Source organism: Spermophilus citellus (assembly GCF_964194105.1).
Source record: "Spermophilus citellus genome assembly, chromosome: 12".
Classification (NCBI taxonomy): domain Eukaryota; kingdom Metazoa; phylum Chordata; class Mammalia; order Rodentia; family Sciuridae; genus Spermophilus; species Spermophilus citellus.
The window spans coordinates 93,220,878-93,241,495 of NC_138198.1; the positions used below are offsets into that span (position 1 = coordinate 93,220,878).

Sequence of the window (20,618 nt, forward strand, 5' to 3'; positions counted from 1 at the left end):
AAACAAAGCACATAACTCAAGCTTTTAAAGAGAAAAATCTCTATCTGGATTTTTTTTCAATGAGGAGCCTGAACACTGTATTTCTCTGGAGGAATATTTTGGTTCAGGAAAGAGGGTAGTGCAAGCAGTGTGAGCGTGTGTGTGAGAGAGAGAGGGAGATCGCGCGCACGCGCGCGGGTGTGTGTGTGTGTGTGTGTGTGTGTGTGTGTGAGAGAGAGAGAGAGAGAGAGAGAGAGAGAGAGAATGTGTGTGCTGTGCGTGCGCGCCCGCGGAGAGAGGGGCGGGGGAGGCGGATGAGGAGGATGAGATCATAGTTTCAGGATCCTCAGGAAACCCTGGTACTGGCAGCAGCCAGCCTCTGCTGTGCCCACATGACCCACAACTCTGGCAGCGGACCCGGCACTTCCAACATTATTAAATAATAAGAAAGCGGCTCCTACTCCATGTCCAAACCTCCCTACAGACCAATGGACACCTTCTAAGAGTTTGGCGAGTGGAGTGGCAGATTGAGGCGCCCGTCCATTCCAAGGTGTGTGCTCGGCGATTTCTTCCTTGACAGCTCCGGAGTGGGGGAGGGCGCGGGGATAGAGGGGGTCGGTGTGCCGGGCGAGGAGTGGGCGCGGGGCCGGGCGCTGCGCGTTGCCCCGGGCCGCCGGCTGCCTTGGAGCCCGCCGCGGGGCGGGAGGTGCACATGACGCGCAGCACCAGCTGCGCAGGGACCGCAGCCGCCCACGGCGCAGGGGCGCGGGCACAGGCGACTGGGCAGTAGAGCAAGGGCAGGCGCCGCGCACAGAGCAAAGTCAAGAGTGGAAGCCGGCGGAGAGTGCCCGCGGGGAAGGGATTCACCCGAACGCCCACTCGCGGGGTTCCCACCTGTGCGCGGGCGCTGGCCGCGGCGAGCGAGTGTGAAGCATGTGCCGGGCGCCGCAGCCAGGACTGCGGCGTGGCGCCTCCCCGGGCGGCGGGCGGCGCCTCGGGCCCACGGGGCGGCGGTAGCGGCTCCTGCAGGATGGCCAGCCCGGGGGCGCGGGGCCGCGCAGGTAAATCTCCGCCGCCCGCAATGGCCCCGACAGCGCAGCAACCCCTGGCTGCTGTCCGCCGCGGCGACGCTCCTGGGGTGGCGATGGCAGCCGACTCCCTTGTATCGCGGGTTGAGTTGTTTTGTTGGGTTTGTCCTCTTGGTGGTCCTTGTGGGCTGAGCTGCTGGGAGGTGGGGTGGCCACCTCCATTAAGGATGACACTCACGTTGGGAACAGTCGGGGTGGTGGGGGCGGGTTGACCAGGGAATCCGCGATCTCTTCCAGCCCGCGGCGTCTGCGAGTGTTGCAATGCACCGCGGTGCGGGGCGGAGGGCTGAGTGGGAGTGGGCGATGAGGACTGGGGGCGGCGGGGCGGGTGGGCGCGGTGCTCGAGTGTCTTCAGCTTTTATAGCCTGTTGCCAGTTTCGGAGTTTTTGGCTGGACAGAAGGCATTTATTCTGGTACCCAAAGTGTGAGGGGAAGAGAGGTGTCTGTCAGAAGACAGAAGCCAAAGAGAGAAGAGGGAGGCGAGGGTGCTGGGACTCAGTGGTACCATTACTGGTACTTGACAGTAAAACTTTGCTGTTTGGCAGGCTCGGGGCATGGCTTTGGGAACAGAAGTGCGAAGTGTATGTGTATGGGGATATTAGATGTAAACTTTCAGTAAAGGATATCCCCGATTACTTCATTCTTACTCTTAAAAAAAAAAAAAGTTAAAGTTGACATTTACATTCACATTTTTCTTTTACCCATCATGGTCACTTGATATTTAATGTGTTTGTTTCCTTTTAAAGAAAAAGCTGTTATTGTTGTAGTATTCGTAGTTATTAACCCATTAAGTTCCATCTTCCCAGATGTGGGAGACCTATAAAAAAAGTAAGCAACAAATAAATATACAACTATGACAACTGCTGAAATAAGTGTTTCTAGAGTTCTATTCTTTTGAATGATTAGAGCATTTGAAAATGTAAATATGTTTCCACATATATGAATATGTAAAAAGGATTTAGAAGCTCTAGATTATGATTTCCAACCAACTTATTATGCACCCGTTGTCAATTTCATTGAAATATTGGCAACATTGAAATTTTGGAACTCAATGGGTTAATTTCTTTGGCAAAAATATGCCTTTTATTCTTGTCCTAAAGGTAGAAACTTTAGAACAAAACATCTCCCCACATGTTCCACAGTTCCATGTGGTTTAGCTTTATTCATTTTCTTAACTCTTACACCACCATGAGTGGGAGAAAATAAAGTGATCCACGTTTTATAAATGAGAAAAGTCCAGGCAGAGATGAGTGAAGTAACATAGCCAAGGTCATACAGTTATTACTTGTTGGAAACCAGTTACCCTTTGGTGTGTCCTTTTACAATTCGCCCTACCTAAATTCTTCTATACTTTATATATTTTCCATCTCTTTTTATGAGCTGAACCTCTTAACTGACTACATGCTACACATTCAGGCCAATTAACTCTTTTTCCAATTTTAATATTATGATTATGGCAAAAACTCTTTGAGTAGTTTTCCTTTGCCACAATTTCCTACAATAATTATAGATTAAAGTCACATTGAACAGCAAAGATGTTCAGCAGTTAACATTTATCAGCAAAATTTATTGTAAAATGGATGGCTGAAGCTATGTATTTGTTTACACTTAATTTTAAACTTCCTAAGTTATTAAAATCTATTCTTTGTTCAAAACACGACCCTCATTTCCTTCAGAACACTATTTTGCAGAATTTTTTTAGCAAGTTTAATTATCATTAATTCAATCACTCTGACAAGAGTTCAGGCAGTTTTAAAAGAAGAATTATACAATTCTCTTTCAACTGTCAGTGATTAAAAAAATAGGGTATATTTTGAGGGCATTCATGTACATCATGTCTTTTAGTCAGTTTTATGTCCTTTCTGCAAAATTATGTAGCAATGAAGACTGAAACCAAATTTTCTCATTAGTTCTAAGTTGAAATACATTTAACATCTCCTCTTGTTTTAAATGAACCATGATGTAAAGAAAGGTCTCACTAGGGTAAACTCTAACTTTACATATTTAGAAAATTACTCTTCATTTGAGCTTAACATGGTGTGTTCATAATGTTCATTTTATTGGACAGATGTCTCAAATCTTTTTTAAAAATATTTTTTAGTTGTCAACAGACCTTTATTTTATTTATTTATATGGATTGCTGAAAATTGAACCCAGTATCTCACACATTAGGCAAGTGCTCTACCACTGAGCCACAGCCCTGGCCATCTCAAGTCTTTGTTATTTTTTCAAGTAAACTTAATTGTGTCATCATATAATGAATTTCAAATTTATTTTGACGTTCATAAATTTCCTTTAATTCTTATCTTTCCATTTAATTAAACCCAATATACATAATTTTTCAAACCATATTTTCAACTTCATAGGAGATAAAAATCCAAATTAATTATCATAAACATGACCTGGAGGCATAAAAATAATTATCTTGCTCTTCAATGGTTAACTCCCTATGCCCCACCCTTGAACACATCTGAATTGTGTCCACATCTTTATTTGAGGATGCTAGTGGTCATGGTGATTATATACTATCAAGAACAAGTGTTTTTGATGTTAGAATTGAACTTGAATTTTCTCAATGTTGCATAAAATATTGTTATTTAATATTGTTATTAAATCCCATGATACATACATAGACCCTTTCTTAACTGACTCAAAACTGTTCCAGTTTTCTAGCTTCTGTTACTTATTTTAGAGACAGTATTTTCTTGCTACTTTGATCTCACATGGTGGTTCTGACCTGACTTTTTCCTTTCAAGTTCACCCTTCTGGTTTGGGGAGAACTATATCTTGTCTACCTCTGAAGAGTCCATCAGTTCCAGACACTGGGCAGTGAACTGGGCATCAGGGTTGAGCAGAAAGGTGTGTGGGCTCCAATAGTTCAAAGGACAAGTTTTCACAAGATAATTATAAAAATAAGTGATTATTTTGAAGTTAATGTAAGTTTTCTGAACAAAGGAAGGAATTCTATGAAAATGTGTAATAGGAGATTGTAGATTAGACACTGAGGTCAGAACAGGATGCACAAAGTATGTGAGAAGTCATATTTGTGGAGGAATGATGTGTGAGGAGGAGTTTTCCAAGTCTAGTCATCTTCCTAAACGCTTGAATGTTAATTTTCTGAATTATTTTCCGAATCAGGGACAGGAGTCTCTCTCCAATTATCATTTAACTTCCCTATTCATCAGGAGTCCTGCTATTTCCTCTGTATCCACCTGTGCACCTGGGGAGGTTTATAACACTCCTTTCAATACTTTTTAAAGTACAGAGAGCATGTACTACTTTTTTCTGGTTGTCATCCAATTTTCAAAAAAGTTATTTATGTTTAATGAAAAATAGTCATTTTCTTTCTTTGCAATAGCAACTTTCAAAATTTTTAAATTGTAAGTTTGTGAATGTAAGGTATTTTGTTGTTGTTGTTAAGGCTGCAAAATGTCTTCAGCAGAATTTTAGTGGGTTTATTCTGTAGTCCCTAAGATTCTCTGAAGTGCCCAAGGGAAAAGAAGAGGTTTCAGAGTAAGAGGGATGAGGTTGAATATTGGATATGCTGAGGAGATGGGTATTAGCAAGGTTAAGCAAATATAGTGACTAAATTTATTGGACACTGCTGTGTACTGGATATCATTGTATGGACTCTATCTGAATTCATTGATGTATAATTCACAATAGCCATATGAGGTTTGCCTGAATTATCAACATCTATTATCTTCTATTTTATAGCAGGAAGAACTGAAATAAAAGCATGACTATAATTATGACCATTGTCACATACTTAGAGATGGGTTTTAAATTTATAGTACTATTGATGAACAATATCTGGTTCAAAAATTTACTTCTGCACCAAATTCTTACTATTGTTGAAAATCTTGACACCTCCTAACCTGATATTTTGATTCTTTTTCCTTAATAAATTTTGTGAAAAAAATGGAACGTGCTTTGTATCAATGCTTTTTGCCCCATGTTTTATAGACAAAAAAATATAAAACAAGAAAAGAGATATGTGAATACCTGGACAAGGACTGGTGACTACTAGATTATGAGAAATTCCTAATTATATATGATATATTTTGCAGAAATGGTCATTTGAGTACCATTTTTAAAAATTAAAAGTTTTAGGGCTGGGGATGTGGCTCATGTGGTAGCGCGCTCGCCTGGCATGCGTGTGGCCCGGGTTCGATCCTCAGCACCACATACAAACAAAGATGTTGTGTCTGCCAAAAACTAAAAAATAAATATTAAAATTCTCTCTCTTTAAAAAAATTAAAATTTTTAAAATGAACAGTAAACACATTTAGAATTCCAAATAACTAGGGAAATGTTTTGAATACTTACAGGTTCTATGACCTTTAATAAACTTAAGAATTTTAAGTTACTGTGTTACATTTTTCTGGTTTCTTTGTCTGGCGCATGCATTGAAAAGAGGATGTAGAGTCTAATCTCAACCTGATGATTTATCTTGACACAATTAGAAAGACGCTGCTAATTTTGACATTGGGATATTTTGACATGAATCAATGTAATTGTTACAATAAAAATTATGGAGGATAATTTGGTAGTTTTACATCTTGCAGATAATGTTAACTAAGTCGTATGGCACATGTCATTGACAAAGTGAAGTACTGATGAGTTAACTGTGGTAATGCATTAAAAAACTTTGCTTAGTTTCTGATTATAAGTGTCAGTAATTTTTTTTTTCTGTCTGAAAATGATGAGTAATATACAGCGTATATGAGTAGTAATAATATTAACCTTGAATTCATCCATAGAACACATGTGCAAATGTGCACAGCTTTTCTTTGAAGTTCTTAGAATGTCTCATGGTGGCAAATATATTTTCAGTGACTCATATTTCCCTATGAGGAATGTGATACATCATTCTCTGTATGTTCAGCTTCACACAAAGCCTGACATCATAAAGTAGCTACTAAACTATCTTCCTGATTTTTTCATAAGCAAAAAGACACAAGACTTGATTTTTATTTGATTCTTTTAGCATGTATCTGTTAGACTGGAAATGTCATTGAATGGACCCATGAGTGGTTCATTAACTTGCATTTATAATTTAATGTCACAGTGCAGTGTCCTATTGCAGAGTTTTGCATATTTAATGTAAATATAAAATGCATCAATCAGTTATAATAATTTAGGTTATGCTGTGGTAATAACTCTCAGTAACTGAAAAAGTAAACAAACTTTTTTTATTGCTAATGCTTTGCTCTCATCTTGGTCAATGAAAGATTCTATTCTGTACCTTGCTTATTCAGGGATCTAAGCTGGTAAAGCCTCTAGCATCCAGAACATCTCATCCTTTATCATGGCACACGAAATCATGGTTAATCACCACCAGTTCTTACAGTCTTCTGCAGGAACTGGCACTTCCCACTTCATACTTCATATTTCATATCTCCCATTTCATTTTCCAAAGCGAGTCACATGGCTACACTTCACCTAAAGATATAAGACAATATAATCATATTACACGTCCAGGTAGAAAAAAGTCAGCTACATTAGTAAAAAGACCTGATAATTGCAACATAAAATTAACAAACTTCTTAAATAGTTTTGTCACTAAAATATTACTTATTATTTAATGTAAAAGTACCAATATCTGTGTTCTAGAACTCAGAATAAGAAAGTTTCTTCTTTCAAAAAGCCAAAAGCAAGGAAATCAGAGGCTAAACTTATGAAATTGATACTATCAACTTTTTCTGGCAGGAATTTTGTTTAGTTAAAGAATGATGATAAAAGCTATGGTTTATTTTGAGTGAATGCATAAAGTAGTCTATTTGATAGCAAGTGTGAGCTAAGAATAGTGCAAGACCTACACACAGCACCCAATCTCTGTTTTCTGAACAGATTTGATATAATTGACATGGTATAGAAATCAGAACAGCTATGTGGGTATGATTTTGTCACTTGACCAGTATTGGGAAAAAATATCATTTGTGCTATCAGGTATTGTAAAAAGGAATACGGGTAAACAGACGAATCATACTATGTGTTTGTTTTATTTTGTCAAACATAATCTCCATAGTTAGATTATTGCCAATCCATGTTTTTAATTGTTTTTTATTTTGATATAATTGGACATTGGCAGTTTTAAAAATAAAAAAGAGAGATCCCATGGTACTTTTACCCATTTTTCTTCAATCTGTCAGCATTCTGGAAAAATTATAGTACAATGTTGCAACCAGGGCATTGGCAGTGATACAGTGAAAAAAAAATTCCATTTTCATAAGGATAACTCCTGTTGCTCATTTTGGACATAACAACTCTGCTCTAGCCACCTCTGCCCCTTTAACTTCTTGCAATCACTAATCTCTTCTCCATTTCCACACTTATGCCATTTCAAGAATATTACACAAATGAAATCACATAGTATGTAAGATTTGGGCATTGATTTTGCATTTGGTGTAATTCTCTGGAGATATTTAAGTGGTTGCATGTCTCAATACTTGATTACTTTTTGTTTCTGAATAGTAATTTGTGATATAAATGTTCCATAGTTTATTTTGCCATTCACCTGGATGACATCTGGACTTTCCCCCCAGTTTTTGGATACTATAACAAAAATGGACATGAACATTCATGTGAATATTTTTGTCTGAATGTAATTATTAATTTAATTAGGATAACTTTGCAAGAATTACATGTGTATTTCTATCCGAAATTGCCAAAGAGTTTTCCAGAGTGTGCTGTTTTAGCTTCTCATCAACAGTGGATGAGAGATTAAGTTTCTCTATATCTTCACCAGCATTTAGTGTTATTGCCATGTTTCACTTTAGCTATCTTTATAATTCTGTAGTAATATTTCATCAGGACTTTAGTATTAATTTCCTTAGCAGGTAATGCTATTGAACATTTTTTTTTCATGTGTTAATGTGTCATTTGTGTATTTCACTTGATGAAATATCACTTCGTGTTTTTAGGGCATTTTATATTTGGATTGGATTATTACGTTTTGTGTGTTCTAATATGTTCTAAATAACAGTCGTTTGTCATATATGTGATTTACATTGGAAATATTTGTTTCAATATGTTTCTATGTTCCTTGTTCTTTTCTGTGTATAACCCTTTGCCAGCATCACACAATCTGTAGCAATATAATAAATCTTGATCATATAGACTGATTCCTTCTAGTTTATTCTTCTTTTTCAAAATTATTTTAGTTATTCTTGTTCCCTTGCTTTTCTGTACAAATTTTAGGATGATTTTTCCTAAACTGACAAAAATTTTGAATGGAATTTCGAAAGGAATTATGTTAAATTTACATAGCAATTTGAAGAGAATTGATATTTAATCCATAAATGTGGTATGTCTCTCCATTTATTAAGATTATTTTTGTTAACATTTATCAATAGTATGATTTTTCAAGATGCAGATCCTGTACATGTCTTCCTAGATTTATATCTAACTAATTTTTTGAGCATTTCTAAATGTAATGTATTTTTTTCAGTGTTTCCCAAACATACATGTTAGCTTTTCATTGCTGTAACAAAATACCTGACAAGAACAACTTAGAGCAGGAAAAGTTTAATCTGGCTCACAGTTTCAGGTTTCAATCCATTGTTGGCCAGCTCCATTGCTCCGGACCTCAGGTGAGGCAAAGCATCATAGTGGAAGGGAGGGGCAGAGAAACAGAAAGTGAGTGATAACTAGAAACGAGATTTTGTCCCTAAGGGTATATCCCCAGTGATCTGTTTACTTCAGGCATAACCCACCTGCCTCCAGTTACCACCCAGTAGTCCATTCAATTTATTAGTTCATCAAATGACTTAATCCATTCATGAGAGTATAGCTCTCATTATGGCTTAAAACCCCACCTCTGAGCCTTGATGCATTAGAGATCATTATTTCAACACGTGAACTTTTGGGGTGACATTATAGATTCAAATTGTAACCTGAGGCATTCAAATGACTCATGTACTTTTGTCTTATATCTTGAGAACTTGTTGAATTCACTTATTCTGGGTTTTTTTCCCCCTTGGAGTTGTTATATAGATCAAATCAACTAAAAAGAGGAACAGTCTTTTTTTATGTGTGCCTTTTGGGTCCTTTCTTTCTCCGCTATATTGTCTAGCATTTCTATTAGTACTTGAATAAGAATGATAAAGAACAGACATCTTTGCCTTGCTGCTGATCTTCAGAGGAAAGCAATTAGACTTTTAAGTAAAACGTCATCTGTAGTTTTTGTACATGTCAAGTTGAAGAACTTTATCTCCTTTCACCTTTTTTTCCTGAACTTTTGTTTAAAAAAAATCACAAATGGGTATTGTTTTTTATCAAATACTTTTTTCCCCAAAGTATATGATCATTTATTTTTTCTTTGTTTTTGAACTATGATGGAAAACATATTAAGGCAGAATTGCACACTGATTGCAATAAATTTAATTTGGTTATTATGTATATAATTCTTTGTATGCATCATTCAGTCTATTTGCTGATATTTTGTTTAAAATTCTATCTATATTAATAAGGGTTATTAGCCTGAAGTTTTCATTTTTGAAATTGCTATTAGGATAACACTAGCTTCATAAAATGAATTGAGATGTGCTTCTTCCTCCTCTTTTTTTCTGAAAAAGATATGCACAATTAATATTAATCTTTCTTTAGAAATGTGGTAATATTTCTTTAATATTTGTATTAGTTTTCTAGGACTATCATAACAAAATACTGCAGACTAAGTGGCTTAAACAATGGACATTTATGTTCTCACATTTCTGGAGGTTGGAAGTCCAAGATCAAGGTATTGATGTTTTCATAGTTTTTTTCTTCTGAGGTTTCACTTGGCCATTGTCACATGAGGACAGTGTTTTATCTATGCATATTTATTTAGGTTTATTTTGCATCTCAATATGTGGTATATCTTGGCCTATGCTGTATGCACTCGAAAAGAATGTGTGTTTGACTATTTTTAAGTAAGGTGTTCTATAATACTGATTAAACATGTTGATTGATGTTGCTAGGTGCTTGTAACATCTTCATTGATTTTCTGACTGGTCCTATTGGTCAGAGAGTCTGTAAAAATTTCTAATTGTATCCGTAAATTTATTCATTTCATTTTTCCTTTGACTTTTATCAGTTTGACTTTATAATAATTTTTGCAGCTTCATCATTTACTGCATGCTTATTTAGGATTGCTTAATCTTCTTGGTGTATTGACTTTTCCTTCATTACATATCAATTGCTTCCTATATCTGATAATTTTATTTGCTCAGAAGTCTATCTGATCTTAATGTAGACACTCTTTTTTGTTGTTGTTGTTGTTAATTCACATTTTCATGATGTCTCTATTTTCATCTGTTTAGGTTTGAAAGTGAAGTGTCCTCCCAAAACTTCTGTGTTAGTGCAAGAATGTTCAGAAGTGAAACGATTGGATTGTGAGAGCTGTAACCTAATCAGTTCTAGTTTGAATGAACAGGGTGTTATGTGTAGGCAGGCGGGGCATGACTGAGGGAACTGGGTCACAGCACACATGCCCTGGAATGGTTCATTTTCTCTCTAACCCCTTGCCCTTTCTCTCTCTCTGCTTCCTGGTCACCATGAGGTTAACAGTACTCCTCCACCCTGCCCTTTCACCATCCTGTTCTCCTTTACATTGGGCCCAGAGCAATGTACTCAACCAGCTATGGAATGAGACCTCTGAAACATGACCCCAAATAAACTTTTTCACCTGAGTTGTTCTCATTGAGTATTTTGATCACAACCACAAAAAGCTGACTAACACACCATCCTTCTACTTTCTACCTGCCTATATTTTTACATATTATTTGATTTCTTTGTAAACAAAATATAGTTGGTCATGTTTTTTAATTCATTCTGTCAGACTTGTGTCTTGATATATTATTATGACTATTCACATTTATTGTAAATATTCATGTCATATCTTAAGTCTATTACTTTATTTTTTGTTTCTTCTCTGGTTTTAGTTTTTCTGGGGTTTTCCTGACCACTCTGTAAGTTAATTGAACATTTTTAGAATTCCAGTATACAGTATAGTCAAAGGTCATTATAAGTATTACATCATATATATATATATATATATATATATATATATATATACACACACACACACACACACACACACACACACACACATATACATATATATATATATAATTTGTGACTGCCTACTGCTATTATCATTTTGTAAATCTTAGTGAATGTAGAAATCTCATGTCTTTTTAGCTCCTTTACTTATAATTCTCTAAATATTTTCTCTGCATACACTTAGAAATACATCAGATAATGTCATAATTTTTGCCTCTGTCAAAAACTAACTTAGAAAGTTGAGGAAGAGAAGGGAAATTTATTACATTTATCTATATTTTTCTTGCCAGGTTCTTTTATTATCGTTGATGCTTGAACATTCCTTACTTACCGTTTCCTCTTTGTTTTGAGAATTCCCTTCAGTCACTCATTGAGATCAGATCGGATCTACTGGTAACAAAAATATCTTTGTTTTCCTTAGAATGTCTCCTTTTCCTCTTTCATTCACAAAGGACATTTTTATTGGATATGGAGTCTAAGTTGACAATTCTTTTCTTTGAATGTTTGAAAACTGTCATGTCACTTCCTTCTGGCTGCCATGGTTTCTGGTGAGAAATCCACTGTCATTTGGGTTCTTCCGTAGGTATAGTGTCGTTTCTCTCTTGTTGTACACAAGATTTCTCTTTTTTTATGTCTTTAGTTTTCATAAATTTGACTCCGATGTATAATTTCTTTAATTTTTAACCTATTTGAGAGTGGCATTTAGCTTCACTCAGTTTCCTTTTTTTTTAAAGAGAGAGAGAGAGAATTTTTTTTTAATATTTATTTTTTAGTTATCAGTGGACACAACATCTTTGTTGGTATGTGGTGCTGAGGATCGAACTCGGGCTGCACGCATGCCAGGCCAGTGTGCTACAGCTTGAGCCACATCCCCAGCCCTTCACTCAGTTTCTTAAACCTTTGGGTTTATATCTTTTGTCAAATTTAGGAAGTTTTCAGTCATTACATTTTTATTGCCTTTTTTAGCCTCACCTATTTTCTCCTCCTTCTAGGCCTCCAACACATGAACATCAGTCTCTCGTCATAATCCCAAAGAATTCATTTTCTACGGCTGCTAAAACAAACTACCACATCACACACATCTATTCTCTTATGATTGTAAAGGCCAAAAGTAGTCTCATGGGACTCAAATCAAGGTGTTGGCAGGGCCTCTTCTTTCAGGAGGCTCCAGGAGACTTGTTTCCTTGTCTTTTCTGTGTACTGGAGGGGGCCTGTATTTTTCATTTATAGTCACTTCCTTGGATTACTTCAATATCCTGCTTCTGTCCTCAGTCTTTTACTCCCTTATCTATAGTAAAATCTCCCCTTCCTCCTTCTTTCAAGGACATTAAGACTATGGGGGCAGGCACTAGGGAAGATTAGAGTTAGCTTAAGCAGAGGGGAGTGAAAGGAGGGGAGGGGAGAGGATATGGAGATAGGAAGAATAGTAGAGTGAAGCAGGCATTATTACTTTATATCTGACTGCATGACCAATGTGATTATGCAACATGTACAATCAAAAATGAGAAATCATACCCCACCTATGTATGATATATAGAAGTTCATAAATGCATTCTACTGTCATGTATAACTAATTAAAACAAATAAAAAAATTTTAAAAAGAAAGACTACATTTACGGCCTACTGTAAAATCCAGGACCCTCTCCTTATTTCAAGATGTGTGTTTTAACCACATCTGCGAAATTCCATTTTTTTCTTTTGTTTTTATTTTATCATTACTATTATTATTATTATTTTGATACTAGGGATTGAACCCAAGGGTGGGTAACCACTGAGCAACATCTCCTTTTTAATTTTTTTTTTTTTTTTTTCTGAGACAGGGTCTCACTAAGTTGCTTACAGCCTCACTAAATTGCTGAGATTGGCTTTGAACCTGTGACCCTCCTGCCTCAGCCTTCCAAACCGCTGTGATTACAGATGTGCAACACCATGCCTGACTTTCATTTTCTATGTAAGACAGTATTTGCAACAGCTTCCAAGGATTAGAACTAATTACTAAATATCTTTGGAAATCACTATTCATCCTACACACACATTCCTAAGACCCTGTTCTTTCTTTTTTCTTCCCCAATTTACTTTGTCTTTATTGTTCATATTGAGTCATTTTTATTATTCTAGTTCCCATCTCTCAATTCTTTCCTGTCACTATCCATTCTGTCACTAAACATACTCACTGAATTTTATATTCTGGCAATTATGTTTTTTCAGTTCTAAAATTTCCAAAATTTCCACGAGTTCTTCCTTATACATTCTGTTTTTTTTTTTTTTTTTTTTTTAAGCTGAAGCTTTCTACTCCTTCATTTGTCTTAGGCACAATCAAATTGCTGAGATATTTTTCTTGTGTCTGCTTGAAGAACTTGGTCATATAACTTGGTCATATAATTCCAACATTGCTATTCATCTCATTATTGGTATCTGTTAATTGTCTTTTGTCATTCATTTTGATTCCCAGTTTTCAATATCATTAATGATTTTCAATTGAAACCTGAATATTTTCTAACATACTAGGAGACTTTGGGTCTTCTAATTTAGCTCATTTCCACTAACATCAGCCAGTGAGCAAAGTAATGTGTTGTTACACTTCATCACTGTCATGTGTGGGTAGAAGGACAGGCTCCTCAGTCTGTCCCTTGACATGGGGACAAGCTGAAAATTCAGGCTTCTCACTGGGTCTTCACTCAATGCTCCTTGGCTGGAGGTGTCTCTTTTCTGTTCCCAGCATGGTCTCCATGACTCCTTGGGGACATAGAAGGTGGCTGATGACTGCTGGGCCTTCGTGATAGTCCTGATTCTCTACTGGGTGTCGTGTGACACCATCCAGCAGATATGAGGAGAGGAGCCTGGTACTGCCAGGTGAGAGTGAAGTCCACTGAGGTATGGGGAAGTTGGGAGTGGGGAACCTTTACTGTCATCAGCTGGGAGTGAAAGCCCCAGCTCTCTATCTTGCCCTCTGGGCATCACCATGATGGGGGTGGGGGAAGTTGGAGCAGCTTATCACAAGGGTGAAAGTCTAGTATGTCTACACAGCCTGTGTTGGCAGGAATCTGGTGAGTCACTGTTTTTATTTTTGTCTTGTATGGCTGGGATAGAGCAAACAGTTATTTTGCTTTGTTTTATTCACTGATCTTTGTGGTTCTGGGAAATTGAACCCAGGGCCATCGTCATGCTAGACAAGTGCTCTACCACTGTGCTACATCCTCAGCCTTCAGTTCTTGTTTGTTTTTGTTGTTGTGCTGCTCCTCTCTGGTCCTTAAGGCTGGAGAGGGCATGCTTATGTTGGCATCTTTTGAAAATCTGTGCCTGTTAGCATTTCTCAGTTTCTAGTTTCTTTAGGAAAATTCCTTTTTCTCCGTCTTAGCAGAAGGCAATCCATATATTTTCTGCAAGTCTAAACTGAAAAATATCACTCCACATTGATCCTCAGAGGATGAATCTCAGAGGGTTACTCCTGGTCTGCTTCCAAATAATCAACACTAAGGTCCTGAAGTGTGTGAGTCTTTAGAAAATAATGCAGATGAGATCACAGAACAATCTAAGAGCACCTGGAGGTACTCCCACCCTCCCCTCCCACCCTCCCCTGCAAATCAGTGTCCTCTCCCCTCCTGGAAAGCCATTGCTGCAAGCTGAAGCAAGGTTGGAGATTTCCTTCACTAGGGTAGATGAACTTTAGTGTCAAAATTCTGGTACTACACCAGGGGAGTTCTTATTTTCTCACTAAGTGTTCTTTATTACCAGGAACACCATCCACCTTAAATGTAGTTCTGCACAGTAATTATGCAGGAAAATGCTCCTGAGCTTGGAAGAAAATAGTGGACTCAAAATCCATGTTTAAACTCCAAGGAGCTCCTATCAGCAAAGCATTCTTGTTCATTTCTTTTGATGTAAAAATTATACATTAAAAATAAATATTGATTCATCACATTGTTTGATCACTACTTGTTAGATTAAATGTGAAAGGTGGGACAAAGAATTTTCTGCTTGAGTCCAGTATGCTGAGAAAAGACAGATGACAGAGAGCAGATCACAAAAAGCAACAGCCTGAGGAAATTCTCCAAAGAGACAAATCAAGTTATTGACATTGTAGCTAATGTTGAGGTTCTCACTGTTAGATAGCAGTGGTTCTCAAAGTGAGCTCCTTGGAGAGGCAGCATCAGCATCACCTGGGAACTCCGAGAATGCAGATTCTAGACTCCACCTGGGGATAGAGCCCAGCAATGCATCTTGCAGCAAACTCTGTTAGCTGCGAAGCTGCAAACCCCTGGACTAGACTAAATCCTTCAACCATTGTAGAATTCGTGAAAGCTGTGCTTTTAAAGACCCTCATTTCATCATCTATGTTTTGGAAAAATTTACTTCTTATATGTAGCATTTTTATATGCTGTAAAGATAAATGCTTTCTCCAATAAATACAGTAAACAAATTAAAAAATGCATTACCTAATCTCTTTGATTAAATACATGTTAATGATTTGCAAAATTATTTTCTATCCTTCTACTACATCTACTCCATATCTGATTATAATTGACACATGTTGGGGGGGCGTGGGAGCCATTCCCACACTTCCCTGCTTTTGTTCCGAATCATTGCCCAGTCTTTGGGTTTTCTTGCTGTTTTTTTGCCCTTCTCATGAGCTGACACCACTCATGAAGGTATTTGGAGGTGAGGGTAGAGGCGTCTCTGCATCATTTAAAGAAGATGCTTTTTAGAAGATCTTGTCACACGATATTGTTAGAGGCAGATGCATATGCAGATGTCCAAACTCATCATTGTCATTGCCACATCAGCTCCACGATGGGGGATTCCCAGTCTCCTGCATTCAGGCGCTTTTCTCTGGGTCATGTGAGATTAAAGGAAATCTTGACTACAAGGCTATCCTGAGGAAAGAGAAACTGCATTTCTGAATAGCGCTTTTATAATTGAGGTATAGTTCCAAACCCCAGAAAGGGGTAAGGCAAAATTGACAAGAAGTAAGAGGTTAAAGTTTTAAAATGTTTTGGGCATTGTAATAAAATACAGATGCATGCAGATTTGAGAAGTAGTCTGTGACACTAGCCCTAAATGTGTTTCCATTTTATTTTTAAGGACAATATTTTCCATAATTTTATTCTGTCAATTAGCAAATCATTGAATCTGGAAGACATGAAAGATTTGCAGTTACTTAATATCTACCACTTCTGATGACTAATAGTTTAGCTGTTTGATTGGGGAGTCACATTTTTAATTTTTAAGGTGCATTTTTTAGTTTCCATAAATCATAAATTCCAGTTTAATGTACTCTCTATTCCGTACACCTTTTTAAAGGTGTCTCATTTTCTGAAAAAAATAGCTTATGAACAATTTATCTGATTTTCATTTAAGATGTTCCACATTCTTGGTTTGTAAAAATATTGTTCTCTTAACCTTTTGCTCTTCTCCACCACAAGTTCTTTTATGTTTGTTTCATACCTTCTGGATTGTGTGTGTGCATGTACATTCAAGCTGATTTTATTTCTCACTTATTCATTTTGCTTGTGGGTTTAAATGCTTGGGCCTCTGCAATGTTTTGGGGAAAGACTTTTTCAAACCATCATTACACAATGTTTGTTCAGTAACACCATTTGGGCAGGTTGGAGGAGCCATCCCTTTAAGAACAGATTTTTAAATGGTGCAACAGATGTTTTTTTCACACACGGAGTCATTCTTTCTAAAATAAAGGCCTGTCCTTAGCAATACTGATCAGATGTTTTCTTTCTTAAAGTAGTTACTTGTTTGGCATTTCTTTAATGTGGTGATTAAATCATCACCACAATGCTTAAATAAGACTGGGGGAAAAAAAAACCCACACACACACAAAAAAAAAAAAAACAAAAAACAACAACCCACAGGTCTTACAGTAAATACAGGGCAAGAAGAGGGAGATTTAGAAAAGTAGAAAGTGCTCCCTGAGTCTTCTGTGGGTAGTGGTCCAGATCTTCCCCTACCAAGTTAGCTTCTATTTATAAATACAAAGTGTACCACATGCAGATATATTCATATATTCTGCCTCTTTCTTTTAATCTAAACACTATACACGATTAAAATGTATACAAAATAATACTTTTTGCTACTGCTGCTAAACACTTTTTCGGAAGTTATATATGAGTCAGATTTTTTAAAATCTGATGTAAATATGAATCAGGTTTTCAAAATAGAAAAACATTTCATAGCACCTGGCTGTTCTTTTTATGTTTTCCCCGATGTCAATAGAGTGCTTAAATCTTCTTTTATTATGCTTTTCATTGGTTAGTCCGTGTTCATGTTGTTTTCATGCCTTATTTTTAGGGAGCCTGTGACAAAAAAATACAGGATTTCTAACTTCCTCTGATATTTACACTGAGTGTGGACTTGATTTTGAGGGTGGCTTTATATTTCTGCAGTTGGAGTGCCTGTGGAGAAAGCAAGAATAGCAGCTAAAGTAAACCCAAAGGAAGTGGTATTCTATCACCCATCTTCTAGGGATTGGTTAAAAGGGCAAAATAATCCAACTTCCCCTCGTTACAATAGTGTAAGGGAAAAACAGTCTTGTGATTTCACTTGAGCAAGTGTGTATAAAGCTTTTTGGTTTTGTTAAGGTCAAGGTTAGTGATCAAGGTGGATGAAGATGGCAGTCATCAGTGCTTCATTTCTTTCTTAGACTTCATTGCTTCTGCCCATGTGTGAACAGATGATAATCACTGCCAGTTGTCCTTGTTTTTTTTCCTATCAACTTATCCACCCTATCCATCCCTTATTAGTCTGTTTTCTGTTACCATATACCAAAATACCCAGAGACCGTAAAGTCAACCAAAGTTGACTTTATGAAGGAAAGAGGTTTACGTAACTCACAGTTCTGGAACTTCAGGAGCATGGTACCAGCATCAACTCAGCTACAGTAAGGACCTCGTGGTAGATGGCATCAGAATGGTGGGAGCATGCATAAGATGGAGAGATCACATTGAAAGAAAGGAAGCCAGAGAAAGATAGAAAGGAGCCAGTAATACTCTCCTGCTAAACCCACCTCATAAACATTTCACTGCTTCTCAGTATCACCACCCTGGGAACTAAGCTCCCAGCACAAGAACCCATAGACACACTTAAATTACAGCAATCACCTCCCCCAACACACACTTTTTTTTTTTTTTTTTTTTGGTGCTGGTGATTGAACCCAGGGCCAAACACATACCGCACTCCTGAGGTCCTTCTTTGCTTTTGTCTTGCTTTGTTTTTCTCTTAATTTCCCTCCCTTGATACCTCCAGCCAGCATCTGCTCAGTTGGATGGGCATGAAAGAAGTCTTGTCCCTAGCCTTGTAAAACCAGGAACATTTTAGTCCTTTCCTTGTGCTTCTCTAAGCTCTCCCCAAGCCCATGGGAAGACTTCATTTTTAAAGTTTTCCCTTCTCTCTGTTCCATCAATCATTCCTTAGTTTTATCTTTAGTCACTTAGTTTTATCATTTTATAATATTCTGTGGGAGAATGGGCCTTTTGCATAGGTGGTATTTACCAAATCTTCTGTGTGGCTTTATGGCTCAATGTGGCTCTGATACTGACCACATTTTTAATGCAGTGTTTCCAAAGTATGTTTCAAGGACCACCAGTATCAGAATCACGGGGGCGGGGGGGGGGGTGCTCGTTAAAAGTACAGGTACCCAAACTCCATCCTAGCGTGACTTTCTGAATCAGAATTTTTATTTCTGACTCTAAGATTTTAAGAATAACACTATTGATACAGATGAATCCAGGTTTGCAATTCATAACCTTGGGTAGCTTTTTAAAAATCATAATGCATGAATATCCGCCCTAAATACTAGTTTAAACAGCCTGGTATGCAGTTTAAAAACATGGAGTCTTCATCAACAATCAGAAATGAGCTGTGGAAGTCAAAAGGAAAGAATAGAGGCTGGTGTTGACTGAGAAGTGTAACTTCATTGATTTCATCAGTCCACGGATTGATCTTCACTTGTAAATTAAAAACCAGGTCTTTCTCTCAAAGGCCACAGTCAAATTCACCAAGCTTATGTAGACTGATCTATAAATAAGAATGGCAGTTTGCTTATGCACAGATAGAATGATTATTGTCACAAGGACCAAAGTGACTGGAGCATTCTGGCCCTGTAGGCAGATATCCATGGCAGGAGAAGCTACCACCAGCAGGTTTCTCCTTGACACTGGCACCAGACTGAAGGAAGTTAGCTGAATCAAATTAGTAAATACGTTAGGAAGACTTACTATGTGTCTAGAACTGTCCTAAACATTTCTCCTGTGTTATTTCATTCAATCTCTCTCAGTAACCCTTTTTGGTAGTAGTATTAGCTTTAATTTCTAGGCCAGAAAAGGATAGAGAAAGAAAAACTAGCTGACTTGTTCAACATAATAGAGCTTCCACAAGATACAGCAGAATTTTCTGGGCTCTGTGACTGAATTATTAGTGAAGGAAGACAGAAGCTGCTAGATAACCTGAGCACTGCCTGGGCCTTGCCCTTTAATAAAGCAGTCAGATGAGGGCAGAGCAGAGACAGGCATCTGCAAACCACTGTTCATGTGCATAGGATGCTTTCAGGTCATGGGCCTTGAGGAGGAATAGCCCTGTATGGAGGCAAAGTGACACTGTGGTCACAACCTATTTGTTTATTTTACCAGCCTCTCCATGACTGTGATTGAGAACAAAATTTATAAAATCAAGTTCTGCTCTTAAATCTGTTTTTTTAAATGTATCACAGCTCAATAGAAATAGCTAGTCATAAATAATAATAATAGAGACATATAATAAAGTATGTAGATATTGGTCTCCTGAATGTCCCCAAGTCCTGCAGGTACCTTGTCTCTGGAACTTTGAGTGAAATTGGCTTGAACCTTTACTAACTCTGACTCAGGCACATTTGTTGTTATTTGGGGGGATTTTGTGAAGCTTCCAGTTCCCCTGTGTCTCTGTTCTATGGAGTCTCTAATTGCCATTCTGAGTTTTGTTTCCAAAGCACAGTGCCAACTTTGATGATCATCCTGGCTCCTGCCCTTGATCCCTTCACTCCCAAATTACCACCAGCTCCAGGCTGTATGTTCAGTAGACTTTGCTGTAGGTTTGGGACAATGTAATTGAGTTATAAGACAGGGATATTAGATATCCCTAGTACTAAAAATCCTTCAACCATTTCTTTTTTTTTCTGAAAATTCAGAGTTCATCTTTTAAAGTTATGCTTCAGCATCTTATGATGTGAGAAACGGGGTTATTTCTGAGTGCACAGATTCATCTCAAAATGGCAGGTAAACACTAATAAATCATATTTCTGGCTTTCTGTTTTCCCCAGTTGGTGTGCTCGGAACTGCCTATCTGATTTCCAGCTACTATTGAAATGTAACCTTTACTCTCTCAGGAGAAGCAAGTGGCCTTCTGAGCTATGAAATAAATGTCTGCCAACAGCCGTCCCTGAAAATCCCTGAGCATACACAAACATGCCATCCCCCAGTGGTAAATCCAGCAGATGAAGGGCACAGTGACATTGTGTGGTCC

At 37.6% G+C, this 20,618-nt stretch overlaps 1 protein-coding gene across 2 annotated transcripts in view; it reads left to right on the forward strand.

Moving 5' to 3' along the window:
• The first annotated feature begins 311 nt into the window (after positions 1–311).
• DTNA (dystrobrevin alpha) overlaps positions 312–20,618 on the forward strand; it is a 372,603-nt gene continuing 352,296 nt past the window's right edge. The window contains exon 1 of one of the 2 annotated variants that reach the window (XM_081262933.1): positions 312–529. The gene's annotated coding sequence lies outside the window, so the exon portion shown is untranslated. Of the gene's footprint in view, positions 530–901; positions 1,041–20,618 lie in introns of those variants that run through there. The other variant, XM_081262937.1, reaches the window with a different exon arrangement.